Source organism: Camelus ferus, chromosome 16, assembly GCF_009834535.1.
Source record: "Camelus ferus isolate YT-003-E chromosome 16, BCGSAC_Cfer_1.0, whole genome shotgun sequence".
Taxonomy (NCBI): Eukaryota; Metazoa; Chordata; class Mammalia; order Artiodactyla; family Camelidae; genus Camelus; species Camelus ferus.
The window spans coordinates 40,481,838-40,508,628 of record NC_045711.1 but is presented as its reverse complement, the minus strand read 5'-3'; the positions used below and the strand labels follow the sequence as shown (position 1 = coordinate 40,508,628).

Sequence of the window (26,791 nt, the reverse complement as noted above, 5' to 3'; positions counted from 1 at the left end):
ACAGAAAGTGCAATATCTGCAACCATTCTGAGCACTGATTTTTATTTTCCTACCATCGATGAGTGTAATTCTCTTTTTTTGGGGGAAAATTTTTAGAAATTAAATAACTGATATGTTTCGCAGTACCTACTAATGATACTTTCCTGTTGAACAAATCTGACATTGGAATAAGCCCAAGTGTAAGGGTGTGTGTGAAATTTGAAGCATTTGAGGAGGGAGGACTATCAGTACCAGATCAAAGGCACAGACTTGGAATAATAATAATAATGACAGTCAGGCTCTCTTAAGATGCCCTATGTGCTGAGGAAACAGAGGCATTGTGGGGGGGACGACTACAATTTGTATGTTTGCATTTTCTATAAGAAATTAAGAACTAATACTATGGAGGGGGAGGGTATAGCTCAGTGGTAGAGTGCATGTTTCTCATACACAAGGTCCTGGGTTCAATCCCCAGTACCTGCTCTAAAAATAAACAAACATAATTACCTCCCCCCACCAAAAAAAAAAAAAAAAAGAAAAAGAAAAAAGAACTAATACTATGGGAAAGGCTGCATCTCTTTCCATTCTCAAATGTATGAAATAACTTGAAGAGAACATTCTTGCTGTAACACCTTCAGAAGATGTGATCAGGACTGGAGGGGCATCATTTAAGGAGTGGGTGGAAGAAGATGGGCTCCAGGAACAGGAAGGTAGAAGGAAAACTGGTCTTGAGTGATGCTGAAAAAGCCAAAGACGAACACAAGACGGAAGAGTATCCACTATGTCAAACATTGTAGATGTCAAAATGGAAGGGATTAAAATGACTCCACTAGACACAGCAAACAGGAGGTCACTCTTGACCTTGGCAAGATCAAATTCTTAATTTTCAGTTGAGGTGGGAAGATATACAACTTTTTCAAGAACTTGCCTGTGAAGGAGAGGAGAGGGAAGATCCTAATCTTTATCCCACACCTCCGGTCCCCAAGAAGGGGAAACTAGGGCTTTTTTTTTTTTTATGCTGAGGAGAAGGTGCCATTTGAGTGGTTGACAATATAGATGAAAAGAGGAATGACTGACTCACAAAGTAAGGACCCTTGCTAGGAGAGGTAACATTTAAACAAGTTATATGTATATCCCACTGAAGCAGTTAGCTTGCTTTTTCTGATCACAGCGAGTGTACTTTCCTAATCTACTCTAACTTCCAATAACTGTTCTGGACTACATTTTCACTCATAAGTCCCACACATCAGATCTATTTATTGCAGTTGTTTCATTGATTGAAAAAATAAGATTTTTTTTATGACTGTACCTTAGGCACATCTTTTGGTTCTTGAATAAAATTGCTCTCTTTGTAGTTCACTGAAGGGATTTTCCCTTAAAAAATTATTTTCACTACACTCTCTCTCCCCTTCATTAGGACCCTTAAGAATCTTTACACTGTTTACCGCTCTTGTTTCAAAAACGTTGTCACTCAACCTATTCAAACAAGCCACAAAAACTTCTCAAGAATTGGTCCCTTTCCTACCATCACTAACATAGGATGATTTAGAGCTGTATTTCCAACTCTAATTACAGTTCCAAAAATTATTATAAGTTTTTAGAATCTCAAAAACTCCATTATATACTGATTAAGCTGACCAGCTTACCTCTGAGTCCCACGGGGATGTTGAACTGAGGTGTGTAAGAATGGGATATTTAACATGTCAGGGCAAACTTCTCATTCTCAGGGTTAGTGAGGGGCGGATGTTTTGGGAGTGGGAAAAACAAAACAAGGAGAGCAGAAAAGCTCTTCTTTCCTAGATTTCAGGGTGAAATGAATGTACCTGACGCCTGGGATCAGCCAGCTGAGAGAGATCGGGCTGGTCAGAAGCTGTGACTCGTGGCCACACGTGAGACTCAGTGCACGGAAATTATTCGCGCGCTCCCGCGAAGGCGCGCACGCGTACGCTCTCTAGTCTCGCGCAGGGTCGGGCCTGTCAGGCGGGAAATCTCGCGAGATTGGAGACTGGGATGACTGTCGGGAGGAGGGGAGTGGTGTCGGGGAAGGGGGGTAGTCTGGGCAGCGGCCGGGCTCTGTGGCTTCAGGGCTCGGAGAGAGAGAGGGAGGGTGGCAAAGAGAGTGAGTCCGTGCCGCCGCCTGTCTAAGGAGAGAGGAGGGGTCCCGTTTGCCTGCGCCCTTCGCGGGCCGAGAGCGCCAGGCACCCGCGAACCTCTGAGGCCTCCGGCCCCTGGGGACCCCGCCCCGCCGCCGCCGGCCGGCCGGCCCGCGGCCTCTCTTCTCTTTGTGAGCGCCCCCTTCCCAGGGGTGGTGGTGGTGGCGGAGAGCTGTGCGTGGGCCCGCCCGCCGAGGGTCCGCGGCGGGGGACCGAGAGGGCCTCGGCTGTGTGAGGACGGGAGGCGGCCGAGGCCCGGGCCGGTTCCCCCGAGGCGGCGGCGGCGGCGGCGGCGGCGGAGGCTCCCGGCACTTCCCCGCGCCATCTTAACTGAGCCCAAGAGCTGAGGGCGCCTCCTCGACCCCGGTCGTCCCCTCGCCCCCCCCCCCCCCCGCCCCTTGTCGCAGAGCTTGGGCTGGGCGGCTTGCTGGGGCCCGGGGGGGGGGCGGCGGTCTGTCGCCTGGCCCCCTCCTCCTCCTCACTCCTCGCCCTCCAGCGTAGCAGCTACCCGGGCGCTGCAGGGGGCTGCGGCTGTCTACTCCGCCCCAGACCAGTCGGCGAAAGGGTAAGGGCACCTCTGCTTTGGGAAAGGGAGACATGGAGGGGGCGGGGAAATTCGGCCCACTCGGGCCGCTGCGCGGTAGAAGGGAGGTGGGGGTGGGGGTAGGGGGAGGAAGACAAGGAGGGTCTGTGATTCTGTGGGTGGGGTGAAGAAGCTGGTGAGCTGGGCGCCCTCCTGTTTCGAGGGGCATGAGCAATTACATTCCTCTTTCCTGAGGGTCACCGGAAGGGGTGGTGGAAGGGGTTGTCTCGAGGAAGGTGTGGCCCTCCTAGGGAGACTGGGTTGATAATGCACCCCGATTTAAAGGCGCGAGGTCCCTTTCCCTTCAGATCCCTCTGCTCCTCCCTCTCCTTTGTAGTGTCTGTGTATTCTTGGGAAGGGACACTGCTCTGGGTAGTCTGCTGGGTGGATTCCGCACCCCCTCACAGGAAATCTATACCCCTCTTATGTAGGGGTGATGGAAGCGTTTCTCTCCCCCTACCCTTCCCCCTTCCCCATCCTTTAGTCTGCTGCAATGCTGCAGAAGTCCAAGGCAGTTTCTTCTTTCATACACAGGCCCGTGTATACAGTGAGGGGAGGGGGAGCAGGAGAAGGAAGTAATGGCGCTTCCCTTGGAAAGGTTACCCCCTTTCCTTTGGTTTTAAATCAATAACAGTACTGGTTTAATACTCTTCCCCTGAGATCTATCCCTGGGAAGTATATCTGTTCCTGTTGTTATTGTTGGGGGATATGGCCTCTCAAGAGGGACTCTGCCATGTTAGAACAGTTAAGATATCTCTCTAGCTGTCTCTATTTCAAACACTGGATTGACTTTCTTGTGTATATGAGCGTATTCATGTTGGGTTTTCGTTAGGATTTAAATAAAATAATTTTGTACCCCTTCACTTCCCTGAGCTGTGAATTTTGAGGGTTAATATAATTTTGTATAACATTGAAATTGGAATTTTATGAAAATAATTAGGTTACAAACCTTTCTGTAGCAAATACTTTGTTTCTCAATATAATGAAAAAATGTTAAACATTGATTTGCCTCATTATGCTGTGTTAGTGTCTATATTCTGTACTCAGTAAATCATTTTTCCACTTCTTTTTCTTCGTATATTTATTTAAAACAAATCATGTTATGTGATTTACAGTAGTACTTGTTGGTTTTGTTTAGTAGAGTATAAATAAATTAAAAAAAAATTTTAACATTCTGAAAGTATGTTGCCAAGTTTTTTTTTTGTGACCTAAGAGTAGTTTTGAGGTCTACAGTTGATGCTTTTTTCTTTAAGTATTTAGATTTACTGAAGTGATTTCAAAATGTTCCATATATGAATATTCATATAATTAACTTTTTCACGAAGTGTTCTGAAGGTGACTAAATACAGAGATCATGTCTTGACATTTTACTAACAAGCTGTATTTGCTGTTTAAGTTTTACTTAATGGATGACTTATTTTTAAATAACTCCAAATGCCATTTACATTTTATGTTGTCGATCAGAGCTTTTTTGGTGTGTTTGTTGCATTTTGAAACCTGTTTTAAGGTTTAAAGTTGTTAGTGGCAGTAGTGTTGAGTGCTAGTTTAGTTTCTGTTATATTTTTTCATGATTTTGATACGGGGGACACATTAATGGTATCTTAAATCAATTTTATTGTTATTTTTCCTCAGCAAATGGAATTCTTGCTTTCCTTATTCCCTTTTGATTTTTATCTGAATTTATTTTAACTTAAACAGCATTTCTCATTTGAATCTTTATTTCTTTGCACAAAGCTGCATGTTGTGGTGTGTAATTTTCCCCTATATGGCAAATTATGCTGTAAAGTCTAATTCTGTATGTTATGGTTTGTTGATAAGTAATTCATATATACTAGCATGTATTAACCCAAGCAGACTGCCTGTTAAAAAAGTGACTGTTTTTGTCTTGGACAGATGCAAGTAGGATTTATCAATAAGGGCTACAAAGGATATAGGTTAAACTACTTCTGTATTTCAGTATGCTAGGACTAAGAGGTGCTCTTTAGAACAACTATTAAGAAACCCTTTAAAGTAGTTGGAGTTCTGCTAAAAGTGGTAAAACTTTATTCATGAACAATTAGAGAAATTCATTATTAAGGAAAAACTGCTAAGGGTTATTTCAGCAGGCTTCTGATGCCACTGTCAGAGTACTGAGAGCCGTTAGCTGGAGTTGGTTGATTCCAGACTAGTTTGGTACCTCTTGTGTTTCTAATAGTTCATCTACAAAATGGCAGTGTAAATCACTTCCTGTTCTTTCACAACTGACTCTTTCTCTGGATTCCCTTTTAATGACTTAATTTTTGGCATTCTGGTATCTGATTTGTTAATTTGGTTAAAATTCTTATGTTTTATAGATTGAAGAATTTCTAAGAATCAATTGGATTTAAAGGCTTGGATAGTCTAAGATTATCTTGACAGTAACTAAACTTCCTTGAAAATTAAAAAATAGTTTCTCAAACTGATTTAAACTGAGAGGTTTAAAAGAAATACAACAGTGTACAGCACCAAAAGTGTGAGTGAACTGAATAGAAGATAATTACTGTATTTTCTATTATATAGATTTTGTGAGAATTGTAAATATGGCAATTAATTGTTAATTATAAAATAAGCTTTCTGTATATCAAGGCATATACATGATGTTTGGTCTCATCTTATGATGCCAGCCCACTAGTAAGAAACAAACTGTTACTTACAGAATACCAGAAGGACTGGATACTTTTAACTAACTCATAAAAAATGTAATTTATTTTAAGAATTTGCTAGTACTTAGTTGATATGAATACTTAGTAAATCCAGAAGTTATCTAGGGGGCCAACTGACATTGAAATTAGAGTTGAGATTATCTGTTATTCACATTACCTGGAGATAAATTCTGTGTTTTTCATTTGACCACTTTGTATCTTAAAATCAGTTAATTCTCTCCAGTGTCTCTTTGGTTATCAGTAGTCTGTTATAATAATTGCAGTCATACTGATTTAACCTTTTAGAAATTGGGAGCTTTCTTGTATGTGTAATTTAAGGGCTGCTCTTCAGTTCAGAATCATATATGAATGATTCCCTTCTAAAAAGTGTCAATTCTATAGTCAAGCCTTGCATAAAATTGAGATTGTTCCATTAAACAGTGACAACATATGTTCGTCTGCCTTTAAGTTTCTGTATTTGTTTATGGCTGTGTTTTTTTTTTTATATTCTTCAGGATTTCAAATTCTAAAATGTAAGTGAAAAAGATACAAACCTGTATTATTTCATTCCATTATATTTCCATTGTTGGATTAAAATATTTAAATTTTTAATGATAAAAATTGATATTTAATATCATTAAATTGTCTTATACCTTCTTTAAAATTCCGCATGAATTCAAAGTTGTGTGGAGGGACTAGAAACAGTTATTTTCAATTGGGACGTATCTGTCAACATTTGGTAACAGTTATTTCTGTATCTGTTTCTTCTATTTGTGCTAGAAGCAGACTTTTTGTTCTAAAATACAATCTAAGGCTGCATCTTCTTACCTAGTAACAAAATTAAGTGACCCATAAAAGGTGGAAAGGTTTTTCACAATATAAAGTACTTGATATGTAAATAAAGTTAATAAAATTCAGGTTACTAAGTACTTAGCATAATAGATAATATAGGCTGTTAAAAATTCCAGTGTCAGTGATATTGTTATATAAACATAATACATTTCATTGGCCTCTAACTTACCTTTAAAACTGAGAAGGGGTTGATTTTTCCTTTTGATTAAATTATTCAGTATGATAATGTGTGGATTTAGATATAGATGAATTACTTCATTTGCAAAGACATACAAAGTTTAGTTTCTGAGAAAAGCATCAACAAATAAAATAATGGAATAGAACAAAATATTCTGACCTGCAGCCACCAGTAATAAAACTGGCACTTAATATATCTTAATTTCACCATTTATTAGTGTATAATTTCTTTATGTAACTTTTTAAGGCCCACTTTTCCCGACTATAAAATGAAGATAGTGCCTACTTTATAATGTTGTTAGGTTTAAATGGCATAACCCTTGTGAAGTACTTAATGTCTTGCCTTATACATAGTAAGCACTCATTTATTAAGTGGCTATCACACATTAACTGCTTAATAAATGTTTACAAGTGGAGATAGGGAGTCTAATATTTGAGAATGAATTGCATTCCATAATTTTGATTTGAAGTTGGATTTATACATTTGGAGCGCAACATATATTTTTGATAGAAGTGGTTAGAATTTCTAACCAAGGGTAGCTTACATACTTTTGTATCTATAATAGACTGCAGTGTAGTTCTACAAGAGACTTTCTTTTTCCTTTGCTGAATATAAAACCTGTCCTAAAGAACAAAATTTCCTTTCCCTTTGGTACTTCATTTGTTTATTTAGTCTTTTGGTATCACACTTCCACCTCCTGGAGCTCTTTTCACTATCCCTGACTTTGAGAGAATCCAAAATACTCTTGCTCTCCAAAGTTTTTTCTTTTTTCTTTTTGTGGGTATCTTTTGTACATATGCCTTCACCTTGAAAATGCTTTATATTCCACAATATATTAATTCAGCAAATGTTAAATGATGATTATGTGCCAATAAGGCATGGTCCCTGCCCTGGAGAATTCTGTCTTCTCATTTTTTCCGCTTCCTAAATAATTTTCTCAAGCTGGATATTCGGAGGAAATCAAGGACCTTTCTGTGGTTGTCAGTGCCTCTAAGCCAGTGCTTTTCGAACTTTAGATTGTGACCCATTAGTGGCTTGTGAATTCAGTTTAGGTGGGTTACAATACCAATTTTTTTTTAATGAAAAATAATGGGAAATATGAGAGTGTGTTGTGTAAGTACGGGTAAGCATTACAAAGGGAAACTTTTTGGGAGGCTGTATTTTTATGTGTTCAGTATACCCAGTTAAATTTTTTTTGAAATTTCTTTTTGAACTCATACTTTTTACTTCTAACTCATGTTGCTGAAGCTTGTTTTTTCTTTTTCCTTCAACCCTACTTTCAGTCTTTCCTTATTCTAGTCTCTAGTCTCTTTGGTAGTTACATTGCACGTATTTACCTTTCTTAGGTCTCAAAGCTTATAGGGTACTGAGGACTCCATCTAATAGATCCTGACAGGATACCAGCAGTTTTGGGTATGATGATAATTTCTGAGGTTTTCAAATTGGGGAACATCCTATGTGTCTTAAGCGAAGTTTCTCATGAATTGCTGAATTTATTTTTAAAAAAGAAAACTTTATTTGGAGCGTATTAAGAAAATATCTTTTAATTTGGGGCATATATGTAGATTTAATTTTAAAAAATTGCAATTGTATTTTAATAAGATTTATTATGTGGCTATTTAAATGTATTAAATATGTATATTAAGTATATTTTTAAAAATTTCAATGTGTTTCAGTGCATTACATCTAGTGGTATCCTTATGTTTTGGTTGATGTTTTTATTTTTAGTTCACTTATGGTTGTAGTTATGAGTCTCTAGTTTGTATTTTGAATTGATTTCTTTCAATTTATTCCCACTGAGACTGAAAAGTTTCAGAAAAAGTTGATAAACAGCATTACTAAACAAGGCCGGGGTTTTTCCTTTTTTATATACTTGGGAATTTAGTGTCACTCAAGATTGGAAAAGCTTTGTCTCTTTGCCAAAAGCATCCATATCCTTGATTTTTAAATACTAAAATTACTTATTAACCTATAATTGTATTTGATAAGGAAACTTTATTCTTCATTGTTGCACAGAAGCTCTGTATGGTATGTTTTATAGTGTTTAATACCAAATGTTTAAGTAATCTCATGCTGTGTAAATGGTAGATGATGCTTGGCTTTGGTTGTGTATCAGGAGAGACCAGGTTATGTTGTGGTAACAGACAATTCAAAGATTTCAGTGGCTTTTAACAAAACAAATGTTTATTGCTTGACATGATGTATGCATAGTGTGACTTGGTGGGGGGTTCTGTTTGTTTCACTATGCAGGGTGTCAGACTGATGGAGACTCCATCTCAACACATGGTTCTGTGATCACCTTGGCAATGGGAAGGAGACTGTTTATAACTGCCTGGCTCTTAAAGTGTCTACCTAGAAGAAGGTCATGTCATTTTGGCTTATCAAGTTCATTGGTCAAAGCAAATCATATGGTGTTAAGAAATTTCACAGAGAGTGTAAGAAAGTGCAGTCCTACTATGTCCTGAAGAGGAGAACTGAAATATTTCAGCTATGGTAAATATATGTCATATATTGAGTTACAGCTTATTTAGTCATTTAAAAAGTAAATTATGTTGAAATTTGTAGTAAGAAATTTAGTAGTAACAAAAGCCACCATTTATTGAGCATTTACTGTGTGCCAGGTACTAATTAAGATATATATATTTTTTTCAACTTTTTACAACATCCCTGGAAGGTAAATGGCAGTCCCATTTTATAGGGGGGAAACTGATGCTCATGAAGTTAAATAACTTAAGATCACAGAGCCAGTAAGTGATGGAGCCAGGAGTGTGTCTGTAAAGCCTGAGATAGTTGTACTGTATTTTTTTGAGTAGAACCTACTTGGTGGTAGGGTAGAGGGAGAAAAAAAACTTTTTGATTGAACAATCAAACATTTATTTAGACTTAATATTGTTAATTAGACTTAAATGAATTAGCAGTGGTATTCTTCTTGTAAAAAAGTGTTTTTTCCAAGATTTTTTTGAAATTTCACAAGTGTAGACTATTTCACTGCAGTTTGAACATTCACAAATCAAATGTTGCTAATTTTCTTTCTGTTTTTTAACCACCTCCTATCTGATTTCTGCCTGTATCACTCCACTGAACCTATTCTGTTAAAGCTGTTCATTATAAATTTGTGAGTGTGAGAATCTTTCATCAGTTCTTTGTATGTGAAATGCTAGTACATATGACTGACTTATCTATTACTCTTAGTGAGATTTATGTGAATTTCTTGTCGTGAGGGTGTGGGTAGTTAGAATAAGAGGAAGTCAGGCTGTTGGGAATAAAAAAGTCAAGTAGAAGGCTGAGTCAGGAGTAAAGATTTTTGTAAGAAAACTTAAGGAAAGATTAAAGAAAACAAGTAAACCTGATCTGTAAAACTGTCTTTTTACCTCTGTTGGAAGGAAAGAGCTTATTTTCGAGAGGCTGACAGTACTTTGACATGAAATTAATGGGCAGAGCTAAGACTCTCCATAGTGGGGAAGGCCTGTGAAAAATAAGTTAGTCAGAACATTTCCGTCATCCAACCGATGCTTACATCCTGGGAGCATGGTTGGTCTTTGGAAAATCAGCAGCTTTTGCCTTAAAATCAGAAAGGCCTTAAATAATGGAGAAAAGTTAAATTATTGAGAATAAGTTATAACAATACATGATATAAAATTCAAAAGATACAAAAAGATATACAGTGAAAAGTAAGTTACCCTCCCATGCCTGTTCCCTACCCACCCCGTACCCATTCCTGTGGGTAACCAAGATTTCTTGTGTATCCTTTCAAAGATAGTTGGCATTTGAATGAGGGGTTAGATTTGGAAGGGGGAACCTTTTAGTGTGTATGTCTGCAGAAGAGCAATACACATTTACAAGCACTTCATCAAAACTGTGAGGATGAGAGATACGAAAAATATATAGTTAGCAAATTAACTGTATGGTGCACATAGCTAATTTAGGATGTATAAATATTTTTTGAATTTTCTTAGTAATTTAGTGTGTGCAAAAAAAGTAAAAAAAAATTTTTTTTAATTAAAAAAAAAAGCGTAAGTTTGCTTGTGACCTCAGTCCTCCTGACCCTGTTTTCTTTTTTAATATCTTAAGTGCCTAAAACATTGGTTTGTTTATTAGATAGATTTTCAGGGAACATGACTTTGAGTTCAGAGGAAGACTCTCCCTGTTTGCAAAATACTATGTTAAGTGTTACAGAAAAAAGGTGTTCATGAAAGACAGGTTTAGAATTCACAAGGAGAGTAAAATCATGTGTGGTCCTTTATGTCTGCTGCTTCTTTGTAATACTTAACACTATTTATCATCTCCTTCCTTCTTAAAGTTTTTATTTTACTGGTTCTTCTTTCTGACTGCCCCTAACTGTAGATGTCTCTTAGCACTTGATACTTTTGTTTCTCTCTCTGGTCCTCTTTTCTCCCCTCTTCTCTTTGCATTGCCTCTCCCAACCCCATCCTATATATCTAGCTGCTTATCTGAGATGTCTTGTACTTTCTTGGATATCTTAGACACATCTGGTTCAACATACCTAAAATGAACTCATCTTTTTCATCTCTTCTTGCAAAAGGTTCTGCTTATTTACCCACCAGTTTCAGTGCTAATAAAATGTTTTTTAGAGTCAACTTTACCAAGGTGTAATTTACTTGCAGTAAAATACATACATTTTTTAGTGTGCAGATCAATGGCTGTATCCATCACCCTAGTGAAGATGTAGAATTTATTTCTCCCTAAAATTACCAAGCAATCAGTCTCACTTCAGTCTTATTCTTAGTCAGCCACTGATGTGAATTAGATTTGTCTTCTCTAGAATTTTATACAAATGGAATCACACAGTATGTGTTTTGTGTTTGACTTCTTTGTCTTGGCATAATGTCTGTAATATTTATCCATGTTGTTGCGTGTATCAGTAGTTCTTTTCTTGTATTACTTAGAAGTATTCCTGTGTTTGGATATACCATTATTCATTCACTTGTTGATTGATATTTGAATCATTATCAGTTTTTGGCTGCTTTGAGTAAAGCTGCTATAAACATTTGTGTACAAGCCTTGTATGGACATTTAATTTTGTTTCTGTTAATGACCTTTCTAAAGTCTTAAAAGCTAGAAACTTTCGGATTGTTTTGATTCTAATCTCTCTCCTTACGTATATTCATTCAGTAGGTTGTGAAGTCATGGCATTTCTTCCTTTGAAATATATTTCATCCTTTGTTCTCTTTTTCAGAGACCTTTAACATTCTTGTGAGAAGCTTCTTTTTACTTTGTGAAGCCTTATTTTAGGAGTAGGGGATATAAAGGTGATTATGCATATAATGTCCTTACTGAGTAAGGTTTATTGTGAGGTGGGAATGCTGACTGAAATTGGTGAGAGGATGGTACTGACATTGAAGTTACAGGATGAGGACAAGGAATGTTGCTGCTGAATGCACTCCATCCCTGTAAAGTACTGTTTTAGTCCCTGTTTTTGTTGGTAGTTTGAGATTGCCACTTTTAGTTTGTTTTGATTTTAGTTTTGTTGTATATGCATGGATATATAGTGTGAGTGGTGAAAAAGTTTATTTTCATGGATATTGTCATTGCTGTGTGACCTTGAGCAGATTACTTAACATGGGACTTGGCTTCATCATCTGTAAAACGGGGATAATAATACCTATCACATAGGGTTGTTCAGAAGATCAGATGCATTATTATATGTAAAGCTCTTAGAATACTACCTGGCATATTATGTTCTATGAGTGTTAGCTAGTATGATTACCTTAATTCTAAATTACTTAAAAGACTATCTTTTCCTCTCCCATTTCAGTTCCTCTTACCTATTGCTGTTATCTGTTCAAACCTACGCAGACCACTCTTGTGTTACCTGTTCAAATCTACAAAGCTACTGTATTGTTTTGCAACTCTTTGGATGTCTTTTTTTCCAACTGCAGTAAAATATACAAAGAGTGAAGTGCACGAATTAAGTTTTACAGACTCAATTTTACACTCAGACTAAGAAGGTTCTGTTCCAGAAGTTTCCCTTGTCCCTTTGCCTTCAATAACCATTCCTCCCACATCTGTTTTGACTTCATTATCATAGCTTATTTTTACAAGTAAGTCTTTAAAATTTTTTTAATTGACATACTAGTTTCAGGTGTACAACATACTGATTTGGTAGCTATATATATTACAAAATGATCATCACATTAAGTCTAACTAACATTTGTCACCATACAAAGTTACAGATTGTTTTTCTTGTGATGAGAACTTTTAAGATCTACTCTCTTAGCAACTTTCAATTATGCAATACATTTTTATTAACTACACTCATCCTGCTGTACATTACGTACATATGACATTTATTTTATAACTGGAAGTTTTACCTTTTGACCCACTTCACCCATTTTGCTTACCCCAGCTCCTGCCTCTGGCAACCACCAGTCTGTTCTCAGTATCTGCAGCATTTTTTTTTTTCTTTTTCCTTTTTTCTTTTCTTTTTTCAAATTCCACATGTAAGTGAGATCACATGGTATTTATCTTTCTCTGTCTGACTTATTTCACTTAGGGTCCATTCATGTTGTTGCAAATGGCAGGATTTTCTTTCTATGGCTGAATAATACTCCATTATATGTGTATGTGTATTTATGTATGTATGTATCTCACATTTTCTTCATCCATTCACCCATTGATGGATACTTAATATTGTTTCCATATCTTAGCTATTATAAACAATGCTGCAGTGAACTTGGGGGTGCACATATCTTTCGGTGTTTTCATTTTCTTTGGGTGAAAACCAAGAAGTAGAATTGCTAGATCATATGGTAGTTTTATTTTTAATTTTTTTGAGGAACATCTGTACTGTTTTCCATAGTGGTTGCCTTAATTTATGTTCCTACTAGTAGTGTTTAAGGGTTCCCTTTTCTACACATCGTTGCCAACACTGACTTCTTTTTCTGATAATAGTCGTTCTAACAGATGTGAGGTGGTATCTCATTGTGGTTTTGATTTGTATTTCCCTAATGATTAGTGATGTTGAACACCTTTTCATGTACCTGTTGGCCATTTGTTTATCTTCTTTGGAAAAATATCTATTCATATCCTCTGCCCATTTTTAAATTGGATTATACAGTTTTTTGCTCTTGAGTTGTATGAATTTTTAAAAATGTATTTTGAATATTGACCCCTTATCATGATTTCCAGGTATTTTTTTTCCTGTTCTGTAGGTTGTCTTTTTTATTTTGTTAACTGGTACAGATAATTATTTTGTTTAATTTTAAGGTTATTTGTGTTTGGCCCTTCCATGTCTAGGCAGCATTATTTCCCATTTGTGCCCAACACACAGACTTTATTATACCTTCTCTGCCTATGTTTGTCATAACCCTTTAGTGCCTTTTTGGTTTCATCTCTCCTATTCTCCCTGTCCATTCTGGTGTTCTTCTATGAAATTGTCCCCAACTATTCCAGCTTATACTGTCCTTGTTCTTCTCTAAGTTATTTTTGGCTTATTATCAGTATCCCAGTTTAGTACTTAATAGATACTTTCCTTTTCTGTAATTACTTAATTGTCTTAACTTTAGTGGGACTGCGGTGGTTTTCTGTTCCTCCCTTATGATGCCTAGAATAGAATACATACTAATTTTTGAATAAAATCTAATTGAATTTTTAAAGTTCAAGTTTTCTTAAGTGTTGAAGAGCAACTAGTAGTCATAATAGAGATCTTGATAGTGAACTAGCTTAATAGTGAACTAGGACAGCTGTTTATAAAATCACACACACACACAGAAAGAAAAAGAATGTATGTGTATAACTGAATCACTATGCTATACACCAGAAACTAATACATTGTAAATCAACTAGACTTCAAGTTTTTTAAAAATGGGGGGAAAAAAAGGAAAATCCCCCCAAAACAAACAAAAAAACCCCTATATGCAAAGTAAAAAGCACAGCTTCAAGGACCTATGTAGGTCTTGAGGCTATTCCAGGGTATTAGACTGCAGTAGAATGTGAAATTTAGAACTGAAAGGATCAGAGATAATGTAATTAGGCATCATTACTCCCTCCTTAATGCTGAACTCATAGGAATTGCTTGTGTGGGTTACAGTGGGTCTGTGAACTTTCGGAGGTTATATGTAGTTTGCCATATACGTGTGTGCAAATGTGCATTTTTCTAGGGTAAGAATCTATAACTTAATTGGATTTTCAAAGCTATCTGTGGCTTAAAAATTGTTAAATATCCCATAATCTAGCCAAAATATGTCATTTCACAGATTAGACAACTGAGGGTCAGAGATAATTAAGACACAAGAGGGGTGACTTACTCATACAGTCACTGTTATTCACAATGATGATCCTGAGTCAACAGGGAAATATTATGTTCAGCATGCTTTGCTTTATAAAAAGGGAAACAAGACTGTATGGAAGATTCTAATACAGTTAGGAAGTATTTCTATCACAGATGGTTAAAATAAACTTTTAAAAAATTGAGGTGAAACTCACATAACATTAAATTAATAATTTTACAGTGAGCCATTCAGTGGCATTTAGTACATTCACAGTATTGTGCAACTACCATCTCTAAGTTTCAAAGCATTTTTCTTACCCCAGAAGCAAACTGTTTACCCACTAGGTAGCTACTACTCTTCTTTTTCACCTGCCTCAGGTAACCACCAATCTGTATTCTGTTTCTGTGGTTTTACCAATTCTGGATATTTCATATAAATTAAATCTTGAAACCGATGTATCTGGCTTCTTTCACTAACATTATGTTTTGGAGGTTCATCCACATTTAGTACTTCATTCCTTTTCATGCCTGAACAGTATTCTGTTGTATCTATATTCTATAATTGTTTATCCATTCAGCTGTTGTTGGACATTTGGGCTGTTTTTACCTTTTGGCTATTGTGAATAGTGCTGCTGTGAAGATGTATATACATGTACTTTTTAGAGTACCTGTTTCCAGTTCTTGTGAGTATGTATATATCTAGGAGTGAAATTGCTAGATCATATGGTAATTCTTTGTTGAACTTTGAGGAACTGCCAACTGCTTTCCACAGTGGCTGAATGCACAAGAGTTCCAGTTTCTTCACATCCATTCCAATAGTCATTATTTTTCATTAAAAATTTTTTTTATTATTCTTATAAGCCATGCTAGTATGAAGTGCTGCCTCTTTGTGGTTTTGATTTGCCTTACCCTAGTAACTAATGATCCTGAACATCTTTTTATTTGCTTATAGGCCTTTTGCATATTTTCTTTGTATAAATATAAAAAAAGCTTGATTCTCAAAGAGGAATGCTTAAGTTACCAAGAAAAATTTTTGGAGATATAAAATATTTGGTGTTACTATGTAATTAAGTGCCAACTGTTTGGTACAAATATAAAATACCATAGGTAATTAAAAAGAGGAGATATAGTGACACTAGTTTAAACTTTGAAAGAGTTTAAGAGCCCTTATAACATTATATACAGTTACAGATTTCAATGCAGATAAAGTAATTTTAGGGCTTTTCTCACTTCAAATATTTGAATATTGCCCTCTGACTTAGCATTGAAAGGTTCCCATTTGATTTTGTGCATTAAGAAGCACAAAATTTGAAGTTATACATGTTAAATTACTTGATTTCAGGTGACTGACAGAAAAACATATACCTTAAATAGACAATAAAAATAAGCAGGTGAAAATAAAGGTAGGATAGTAAGATGAATCCTCTAGTAAAGCACTCGGAAAGTATTCATGATATTCACTGTTTTTTAAGCTTTATTGAAGTATATTTGATATACAAATTATACATATTTAGTGTATACATTTTGATGAATTTGGACGTAAGCATACATCTGTGATACCATTACCACAATGAAAATGTCCATCACCTCCAAAATTTTCCTTATGTTCTTTTGTGGTGTTTTTCATTTGATTTTGGTAATAACACTTAACATGAGAATTATTTTCTTAAAATATTTTCATGATATTCATGATTGAAAAATTGAGTGAGAATTTGTTCTTTTTTGCTTTTCTTCAAAGTGAGGAGAGAGTCATGTATGTAAGATTCACAGTGCCCATTAGATTTAATGGGGAAAAAAATCATGTTTTCACTTTTATTCATATTATTTTCTAATTTCTTTTGTGTCCTCCTCTTTGACCAACCATGTGTTATTTAGAAATACGTTGTTTAATGTCTAAATATTTAGCAATGTTCCTAATTTAATTTCTAGTTTAATTCTGTGTAGTCAGAACATACTCTGTATGAATTAAATTCTTTTATATTTACCAAGACTTGTTTTATCATCCATTGTATAGTCTAGATTGGTTAATGTTTCATAAGGCTTAAGAAGAATGTGTATTCTGCGTTTGGTGATGGAGTGCTTTTAAATGTGAATTAGGACAAGCTAGTTTGAGTGTAAGTTTCTGTACACCTACTGGTTTTCTGTACTTGTTTTCTTAATTATAGAGAGGAATGTTGAAATGTTATAATTATTCATCTATTTTTCTTTTCAGTTTTGCATCATATATTTTGAATGTGTATTATTAGGTGCATACACATTTAGGATTGTTGTATTTTTTTTAATTAAAAAAAATTTCTACTTTGTTCTTGGAGGGCTGGGTAATTAAGTTTGTTTATTTAATGGAGGTACTGGGGATTGAACCCAGGACCTCATGTGTGCTAAGCATGTGATCTACCTCCTGTATATATTCTTGGTGAATTTTCCTTTTCTCATTGTGAGATATCCCCTTTTATCTTTAGTAATAGTCCTTGCTCTGGAAGGTCTTTTGGTAATGTAGCCACTCCAGCATTCTTTAAACTTGTTTTGAAAATTGTGGTAACATACACATAACACAGAATGTACCATTTTTAAGTACTCAGTTCAGTAGCATTAAGTACGTTCACAGTGTTGTATAATTATAGTCACTATTTATCTCCAGAACTTTTTTTTTTTTTTTTTAATCATTCTGAACAGAAACTATGTATCCATTAAACAGAAACTCCTGTTTCCGTCTTCCTGCAGCCCCTGGTAACGATTGTACTTTTTGTCTGTGAATTTGCCTATTCTAGGTACCTCATATAAATGGAATCATACAGATTTATCTTTTGTGTCTGGCTTATTTCACTTAGCATAATGTTTTCATGGCTCATTCACGTTGTTGCATGTCTCAGTTTCATTCCTTTTTAAAAGGCTGAATAATACTCCATTTTATGTATATCAGATGTTTACCCGTTAATCTGCTGATAGTCATTTATGTTGTTTCCACCTTTTGGCTATTGTGAATAATGCTGCTGTGAACGTTGGTGTACAAGTATCTCTTTGAACCCCTGCTTTCAATTCTTTTGGGTGTATACCTAGGGGCTACTCCAGTATTCTTAACTTTAGTGTTTCTATGGTGTATCTTTTTCTATCCTACTTTTAAGTTATTTTTATCTTTATATTTAAAGTGAGTTTCTTGTTCAGAGCTTTTTTAAAATGCCATTTTTAAAAAGGTCTTGCTTTTAAATTCATTCTGTCTGTGCTTTTTATTTGGAGTGTTCTTAGACCATTTACATTTAATGAAAATAACAATATGGTTCAGTTTCAGTGTTCCTTCTTGCTGTTTGTTTTCTGTTTGTTTCATCTTTTGGTTGTTTATTTTGTGCTCTTCCTTCACCTTTGTTTGGATTGAGTGTGTTTACTTACTTAATTTTATCTCCACTATTGTCTTAATAAGCCATATATATTTTTTAAGTAGTTATTCTAAGATTACAATAGGCCTTTTAAACTGACTACATTTACTTTCAAATAATATTATAACACTTCACGTATAATGTAAGAACCTTACAATGGCTTTTTTCTATTTTCCCCTCTAATCCTGTGTGTTGTTGTCATACATTGTTCTTGTATGTATGTTAAAAACCCAGTTTACACTGTTATTTTCACTTAAGCAGCCCTTATATTTTAAAGATAATTAAAAATTATTTTAAAGTCTTTTATATTTATACTGTATATTTACCATTTCTGTTGCTTGCTGTTCTTTTGTGTAGATCCCAGTTTCTATTCAGTATCATTTTCTTTGTACTTGAAGAACTTGTTTTAACATTCCTTGTAGTGCAGATCTGCTGTTAATGAATTCTCACAGATTTTGTTTGTCAGAAAAAGTGTTTCACCTTAGTTAAACAAAAAAAACTTTTTGTCTGATACAAATTTAGATTCACATGCAATTAAAAAAATATTGTAGAGAGACCCTGTATATGTGTCTTGCATACCCACAGTACATTATTACAACCAGGAAATTGACATTGATACAACCTACTTGGCCTTACTCAGATTTCACCAGTTTTACTTTGTTTGTGAGTTTGTATGTATATTTAGTTTTGTGCAGTTTTACCACACGTGTAGATTAGTCTGACAGCCACCACAGTTAAGATACAGCACAGGATCACTTGTGCTACCATAGCTGCCATAGATAGTGATTCCTATGATGGATCTGGGCGAAGTCAATTGAAAACCTTCCGCAAAGAATTTGCCATTCTTCATGTCATTAAGAACATTCATGGTTCATGGGAAGATGCCAAAATACCAACTTTTTTTAAATCATGATCAACTTTTCTGTTGTACGTGTTGGTGTTTGATAGCATTGTTACCCACAGTAGAACTTTCAAAATTAGAGTCGATCCTCTCAAACCCTGCCACTGCTTTATCAAATTTACGTATTATCAAAATCCTTTGTTGTCATTTCAGCAGTCTTCTTAGCATCCTCACCAGGAGTAGATTTCATCTCAAGAAACCACTTTCTTTGTTAATCCATGAGAAACAACTCCTCATCCATGAAAATTTTATAATGAGGTTGCAGACATTCAGTCACATCTTCAGGCTCTACTTCTAATTCTAGTTTTGTTTTTGTTTTTGTTTTTTGGCTACTTCCACCTTGTCTGCAGGTACTTTCTCTACTGAAGTCTTGAACCCCTCAGAGTAATCCATGAGGGTTGGAATCAACTTCTTCCAAATTCCTGTTAATATTTCCATGAATCTCGAATGTTCTTAATGGCATCTATAATGGTGAATCCTTTCCAGAAAGTTTTCAGTTGACTTTGCCCAGATCTATCAGAGGAATCACTATCAATGGCAGCTATAGCCTTATGAAATATATTTCTTAAGTAAGATGTCTTGAAAGTCAGAATGACTCCTTGATCCATGGGCTGCAGAATGGATGTTGTGTTAGCAGATATGAAAACAGCATTAATATTATTGTAAACCTCCATCAGAGCCCTTGGCATGACCAGGTGCATTATCAATGAGCAGTCGTATTTTGAAAGGAAATTTTTTTTCTGAGTAGTAGGTCTCAACAGTGGGCTTAAAAAATTCAGTAAGCCATGTGTGTAAACAGATGTACTGTCATCCAGGCTTTGTTATTCCATTTATAGAGCAGAGGCAGAGCAGATTTAGCATAATTCTCAAGGGCCCTAGGATTTTTGGAATGGTAAATGAGCACATGGCTTCATCTTAAAGCCATCAGTTGCATTAATCCCTAACAAGAGAATCAGCCTGTCCTTTGAAGCTTTGAATCCAGACAGGGAGACTTCACCTCTCTGGCTGTGACATCTTCAAATATAAAGCTGTTTTGTCTACATTGAAAATCTGTAGTAGTGTAGCCACTTTCATTAATTATCGTGGATAGACCTGGGTAACTTGTTGCAACTTCTCTATCAGCACTTGCTGCTTCACCTTGCACTTTTATGTCATGGAGACAGCTTCTTTCCTTAAGCCTCATGAACCAGCCTCAGCTAGCTTCAGACTTTTCTTCTGCAGCTTCCTCCCTTCTCAGCCTTCAGAGTTGAAGAGAGTTAGGGCCTTGCTCTGGATTAGTCTTTGGCTTAAGATAATGTTTTGCCTGGTTTGATCTTCTATCCATACCACTGAAACTTTCACCACATCGGCAATAAGGCTGCTTCACTTTCTTACCATTATTTGTGTGTTCACTGAAGTAGCACTTTTTGTTTCCTTCAAGAACTTTTCCTTTATATTCACAACTTGGCAGACTGTTTGGCACAAGAGGCCTAATTTTGGCCTATCTTGGCTTTTAACATGATTTCCTCACTAAGCTTAATCATTTCTGGCTTTTGATTTAAAGTGAGAAATGTTCAACTCTTCTATTCTCTTGAGCGCTTAGAGGCCACTGTAGGATTATTAATTGGCCTAATTTCAATACTGTTGTGTCAGGGAATAGGGAGGCATGAGGAGATGGAGATGGGGGAGCAGCCCCCTTAGTGGAGCAGTTAGAACACACATTTATTGATTAAATTCGCTCTTATATGGGCGTGGTTCGTCGCACCCCAAAACAACTACAAGAGTAACATCAAAGATCACAGAACGCATAACAAATATAATAGTGAAAAGGTTTGATAAAGTGCAAGAATTATCAAAATGTGACACAGATATGAACTGAGTAAATGCTGTTGGAAAAATGGCTTTAATAGTAGCTCACAGTGAAAAAAAAATGACGATGAATATATGTATGTTCATTTATAACTGAAAAATTGTGCTCTACACTGGAATTTGACACAACATTGTAAAATGACTATAACTCAATAAACAATGTTAAAAAAGGCTTTAATATACTTGCCACAAACCTTTTAAGTTGTTAAAAAAAAAGGCAGTATCTGTGATGCACAAGAAAGCAAAGTGCAACAAAATGAGATATGCCTATACATTTTTTATTTCTGAATTGTATCTTTCATCATTTGAAATTCTGTTTTCTATTTCCTCTTATGCTTTTTTCCCTCATTAAAAAATATATATATATGCTTTTATTTAAATACTTGAAGATATTTAGAATAATTAATTTAATGTTCTTTTCTGTAGTTTCTCTTTCATATGAGGTCTTTTTTTGTTGACTGATTTTCCTGCTATTTTTTGGTAATATTTCCTGTTTTGTTTTTCAGCATATTTTTTGTATGCTGATTTTTTTTTTTTTTTGATCTATCTTTAAAGAATGTTACACTCTGTTTTGATTGACAGTTAAGTTACTTATGGATCAGCTTGATCATTTCAGGGCTGTCTTAGAGCTTCATTAAGGTGAATTTAAATTAGTCTTTATGCTAGGGCTAAATCTCTACTGAATGCTCCAGGTATTGGACAAGGTCTGTCCACCTGTGGTTGAGTTGGAACTCAGACATTTCCCAGCCTTGTATGACTTCTGGAAATTCAGCTCCCTAACGGTGTTCTTTGCCTGGCCTTATGAAGGCATCTTCTTAAATAGCTTTGGAATTCTTTCCCTAGAAAGCCCATTTTCTCTATTTCAGTTGGTTCATTCTTCCTAAACTCTGATCTTTGTCTTCTTAGGTCAGAGAAACTGCCATGCTTTACTTGGAATCCCTTTCCCTGTACTGCATTCTAGAAAGTGTTTCCAGGTAGAAAGCCAGTAACCATAAAATTTACCTTGTTTGTTTCACTTCTCTCAGAGATTGTAATTATGTGTTGCCTCTTGTTTCAGTGTCCAAAAATAAATTTTGTATGTTTCCAGTTTTTCAGGTGTTTTATGACAGGAAGGTAAATCCTGTCCCAGTTATTCTGTCATTGCTCAGAAGCTGACACCAGTCTCAAATTTGCATACACTGTTTCAAAAAACAATTTGACTGGTTTAAATTTTATCAATATTATGGCCAATATTGTGACATCATTATTGATTGAATTGTGAAAGCACATACTTTGACATGTTTCTACTCTGTCTTTTGCCTTTTGGAAGAGTTAGTGGGGTCAGTGGAAGAATGTAACCCATATATGAATAAGTTAATGCAGAATATATAATAAAACAGATACGAAGTTGCGTGAGGATTTTTTTCCTGCAATATCCTAGTGTAGTGAGTTGGTGAAATTGATAAGAATTTACATACAGGGGAGCAATTGAAATAGATTTGGAGATGTGGATAAAATTTATAGGCAGATAAAGTGTTTGATGGCTAGCATTCCAACTGGAGAGAATAGCACTAGTAAATATATGTGATGCCATTGGTGAGAAATAAGTTTAGAAATGTAGCTTGGACTCAGATGGGGAGAACCCAGTAAAGTCAGTCTGTAGAAGATTGTAATGGAAAGTTGTGGGCCATTTACAGTTTTTGAGCCTGAAGATGGAATGATGCTTTAGAGATGCCTAAATGAGTCAGGAATGCTGTATCCATTAAGGTCTTTGTTTGCGAACTATCTTAAGGAGAAAAGAAATTTATTATGAGGCTATTAAATTGCTCATAGACTCAAAAGAAAGGCCGAAGAACCAGTCTAGGGTAGTTACTGGCGTCTTGACATCAGGAATGAATTGGCAGTCTAATCAGGATGCCACCAGAATGAATGTCACCGTTCCCCCCTCCCCGCAACCTGTGTCACTTTCCTCAAGATTCAGAATCCCTGAAAACAGTTTATTGGCTTAGCTTGGTTGATGTCCATTCATTTTTGAGGGGAAGAATTAGGCATCTTTATAGATAGCCCTGCCTAGGCAGAGCGTAGGAAACTTCCCTAAAGGAAATCAGTACCATTACTAAGAAGTGGAAGTAGATGCTGGGAGGCCCGCAAACAACTATAGGTGTACATCTTAATGGATTAAGGGGGAAAGACTAGAGATTAGAATGCTCACTTAGGAGGCTTTGTTTCTGTAGAACAGACATGAGGTAACAGAGACCTAACTAAAAGGTAGTGGCTGTGTGATTGGCAGTGAAGGCCCCTTTTGATGTGAAAAACACTGTAGAGGTGGAATCTGTAAAATTTCGTAACAAATTATTTTTTACTCTTCCAAATACATAGATGACTATAAATTACCTAAGTGACTGGGAGAAAGTTGATGACATATAGTGGAAACCTGAGCCTGTTACTTACTAGCTATTTGAGTAAATTACTTAACTTCTCTGAGCCTCAGGTATAGTTTGGGTTGATAATTATTTTAGGACATTTGTGAGAATTCAGTAAAATAAGCAAAATGCTTGGGATATAGAACTCAATGAGTGGTAATTCCCTTCATTATTAAACAGAAAAACAGAAGATTTCTTTTGATTGTTTTTAGTTGGAAAATGCTTTAGGGAGATGCTGTATTTTGTTACTAAGTATTATGTACTCTGTATGCTTGTTATTAGAACTTAATGCTTTTATGTCCCAGGATTTTTATGGAAACAGAAGGGAAGCACTTTGGATTAGAAATTAGCTTTACGTTTAGACTTTTTAAGATAAGCCTTTTATTTTTTATAATTTTAGACTTACAAAAATTACAAAAATAATACAGTTTTCACAAACCTTTCACCCAACTTCCTCTAATGTTCACATTTTAAATAATGATGGTTTATTTGTTGAAACTAAGAAGTTAGCATTGATACAAAACTATTAACTGAATTACTGATTTTATTCCAGATTTATCCAGATTTTCCACTAATGTCCTTCTTTCTGTCCAGTTCAGGATACTACCTTGGGTGTAGTAAATACAGATTTTTAATTCTAGTTCTGTTATTAATTGTGACTTTAGGCAAGCCACTCAGCCCTTCAGGTCCTCATCTATAACATAAATATTGATTTAAAGGGTATCTGAGGTACTTTTTATAGCTCTAATGTTCTGGATCTGTTTTTATCCGTTACACAGTGTGCCCTATTTTTATTTTGAAAGAGATTCTGAGATCTAATCCATATATCTTGTTGATGGTTAAAAAAATCAATTTTTATCATACAATTTTGCTTTAGTATTAAAAGAAAACTATATATTGAGATTTGGGAGAACTTACAAGAGCTTTTTCTTCCATTTGAATAAAAATGACAAAAAAGCAGGGTTTGTCAACTCCTTTTATTTCCAAATATTAGTTAGCAAGTTGTCTGTTCAGTTGTGTGATGATTGAAAGGAGAGTCATAAAACATAAATACTATTTTTTTTAATTAATCCTTATTTTAAAATTTTTTTGGTGGGGGGAAGTAATTAGGTTTTCATTTATTTATTTATTTAATGGAGGTACTGAGGATTGAACTCAGGACCTTGTGCATGCTAAGCATGCACTCTGTCTCTGAGCTATTCCCTCCCCTCTAAAACATACATTGTTAAACTGGGGTATCTGCCTTTTCTTTTGGAACTACCAAGAAGGGCACAAAGCTTAGAAATGTAACTTGAAGGTGGATCTTCATATAATGGAATTTATAATAAAGATAGTTGAGAGCAGATAATGTCTTTTCTCAAGTAATCCAGAGTACTTTGTATAGTTGCTTATTAGTTCTTAAGTTTGAGCATGATTTGGTATAGACTAAATTGTTTATATTTAACGTTGTTGCCCCTTTCCCCTTCCAAGGTAGATCTGTGTTAGGGAGAATATCATAGTGGAAATAATCCTAACAGTTGTATTTTATCCCACAGATTCTTCTGTTCAGAAGTTTTTGAACACAACCTACTAATAGTCTTGGCTTATAAATAATCAACTTTGATTCAATAATAAGTTCAATTAAATAACCATTATTTTTAAGGACCTTGAAGAATAGTATTTGACTGACCTTATATTATTAATTTTGTTACTTAAATTTACTTTTAATGGTTGGGCTACCTTTCATTATTCTGATCTAGCAACTCAGCACACTAGACAATTCTCTTGCAGGTGGCTGTGGACTGCACTTTGACAAAATATGAATGCACTAGAAAATTTTATATATACTGACAAATACCTGCTCTTAAAACCATATTTTTCATTGTTCACCTGTGTAATTTCTGTGTTTACTTTGACACTTCTTGAATGCCTACTGTCTATGAGAGACATTGTGTTAGGTACGTAAGATTCAGAAATAAGGTAGCCTCTACCTTTAAAGAACTCCTGTAGCGGTGGGGTGAGATAGATATGTAAACAAATAATTCAGTATAGTGAGATGATGTAAGTGCTAATTGAGTACAAGCAAATTTTATGGAAGTATCACACCAATTAATTGTGCCTAGAAGAACTGGGTTGGAATGTTTCTTAATGGAGATGATAACCAAAAATTGAAAAGGAGGAGTTTGGCATGAAGTGCCTACTGATTATGAGCACTATGTTTTCTGTACATTCTTTATTTAATCCTCACAAAGTCCCCATGACATGACTATTATTATTTCCCCTATTTTAGAGATGGGAAAGGCCAGAGAGTTACCTGCCTAACAAGTTAACTGCCAACAGTAAGTATGCTGGCAGATAAGTTTGGGGGCTTAGATAATATGTTTTCAGAACCTGTGTTTTCAGTCACTGTGTATTCAAGGCTCTGTAGAAAGAGGAGCATGGTGATAAACTGAGAGGCCTGTGTCATCAGAGTGTAGAAGTTGCAAGGAGATGAGGCTAAAAGGTAGAGAGGATCAGACCATACAGTTTCTTGAATGACACGTTAAGGATTTTTGTTTCAACCAAAGTACAGTGTAAAGACATTGAGCACTTAAATAGAGGGAATGACATAATCACATTTGCATTTTGAAAGGTCATTCTCATTGTAGTAGGCCACATGGATTTGAGGGGGCCAAGAGCGGATGCAGTGGCACTCTTTGGAAGTTTGTTATAGTCAGTAGCCCAAGTGAGATAAAGTAAAAGCCTGGATAGAATAAAGAGGTGATTGTGGAGATGGAGGAAAGTGGGCCAAGTTGAGAAAGATGTAGAATGACAAATCTACAAGACACGGTGATGGATTGGGTTATGAGTGAAGGAAAGGAAAGTGTCAAAAAATAACCCTTAGGTTTCTGAATTGCTGAATTGGATACATTAGGTTAGTTCACTTTATTTTATATAGGGTGCACAGAAAGAAGATTGGTTTGAGTAACTAGATTATGTTGGGTTAGAAGTGTCTTTGAGATATTCAAGTGGAGATGTCAGATACATAAAGTAACTTTGAACTTTCTGTGCAGTAAATAAATGGGCTTGCCCATTCTTTTGTTCCTAATAATATACCTTTTCCAGGGCTTTATCATAGTTGTTAGCTCTTAAATTACTGGTAATAAAAAATAGTGTAAATAGTGTTTGACTCTCAGTTGTTAGAGCTAATAAAAGGATATGAAAAGATCCTTCAGTCTAAAAAGCAACAAGGCAAATATGTTAGGACAGTTCTCCTTTGGAGAATGACCGAACCAAGAAGAAATCTAGTGAAAAGCGGGCAAAAAGGGCTAATCTAAACCTCAAATAACAATTTAAAAACAATCTATTTTGAATATTAAAGTTAAATATTTCCTTCCTTTTGGTAGTAAAGGAGTTATTCCTGATTTACTTAAACTACACTTATTCAAGTTGCTCTAGATCTATAATGGGAATAGTTATACCAGGAGGAAAGTGTTTTTTCCTTTATTTCCCCATCATACTCATTTGCTGCTGCACTGACAAATCACCATTGTATTACTTTATACATTTGGGCATATTTTAATTATTTTTAAACTTTATCGAAAAAGAGTTATGATTAATATTTCTTCAATAAGTTAAAAACTATTCTAAGGTTAATAGGTTTTTATTATTGAGT

At 35.6% G+C, this 26,791-nt stretch overlaps 1 protein-coding gene and 1 non-coding gene across 4 annotated transcripts in view; both read left to right on the top strand.

Moving 5' to 3' along the window:
- Positions 1–390: 390 nt before the first annotated feature.
- TRNAE-CUC lies at positions 391–462 on the top strand. The gene has a single exon. It is a non-coding gene; the product is annotated as a tRNA-Glu (tRNA).
- A 1,541-nt stretch (positions 463–2,003) lies between these two features.
- TAOK1 (TAO kinase 1) overlaps positions 2,004–26,791 on the top strand; it is a 113,327-nt gene continuing 88,539 nt past the window's right edge. For 2 of the 3 annotated variants that reach the window (XR_004311777.1, XM_032457544.1), the window contains exon 1: positions 2,004–2,697. The gene's annotated coding sequence lies outside the window, so the exon portion shown is untranslated. Of the gene's footprint in view, positions 2,698–8,655; positions 8,899–26,791 lie in introns of all 3 variants that reach the window. The other variant, XM_032457545.1, reaches the window with a different exon arrangement.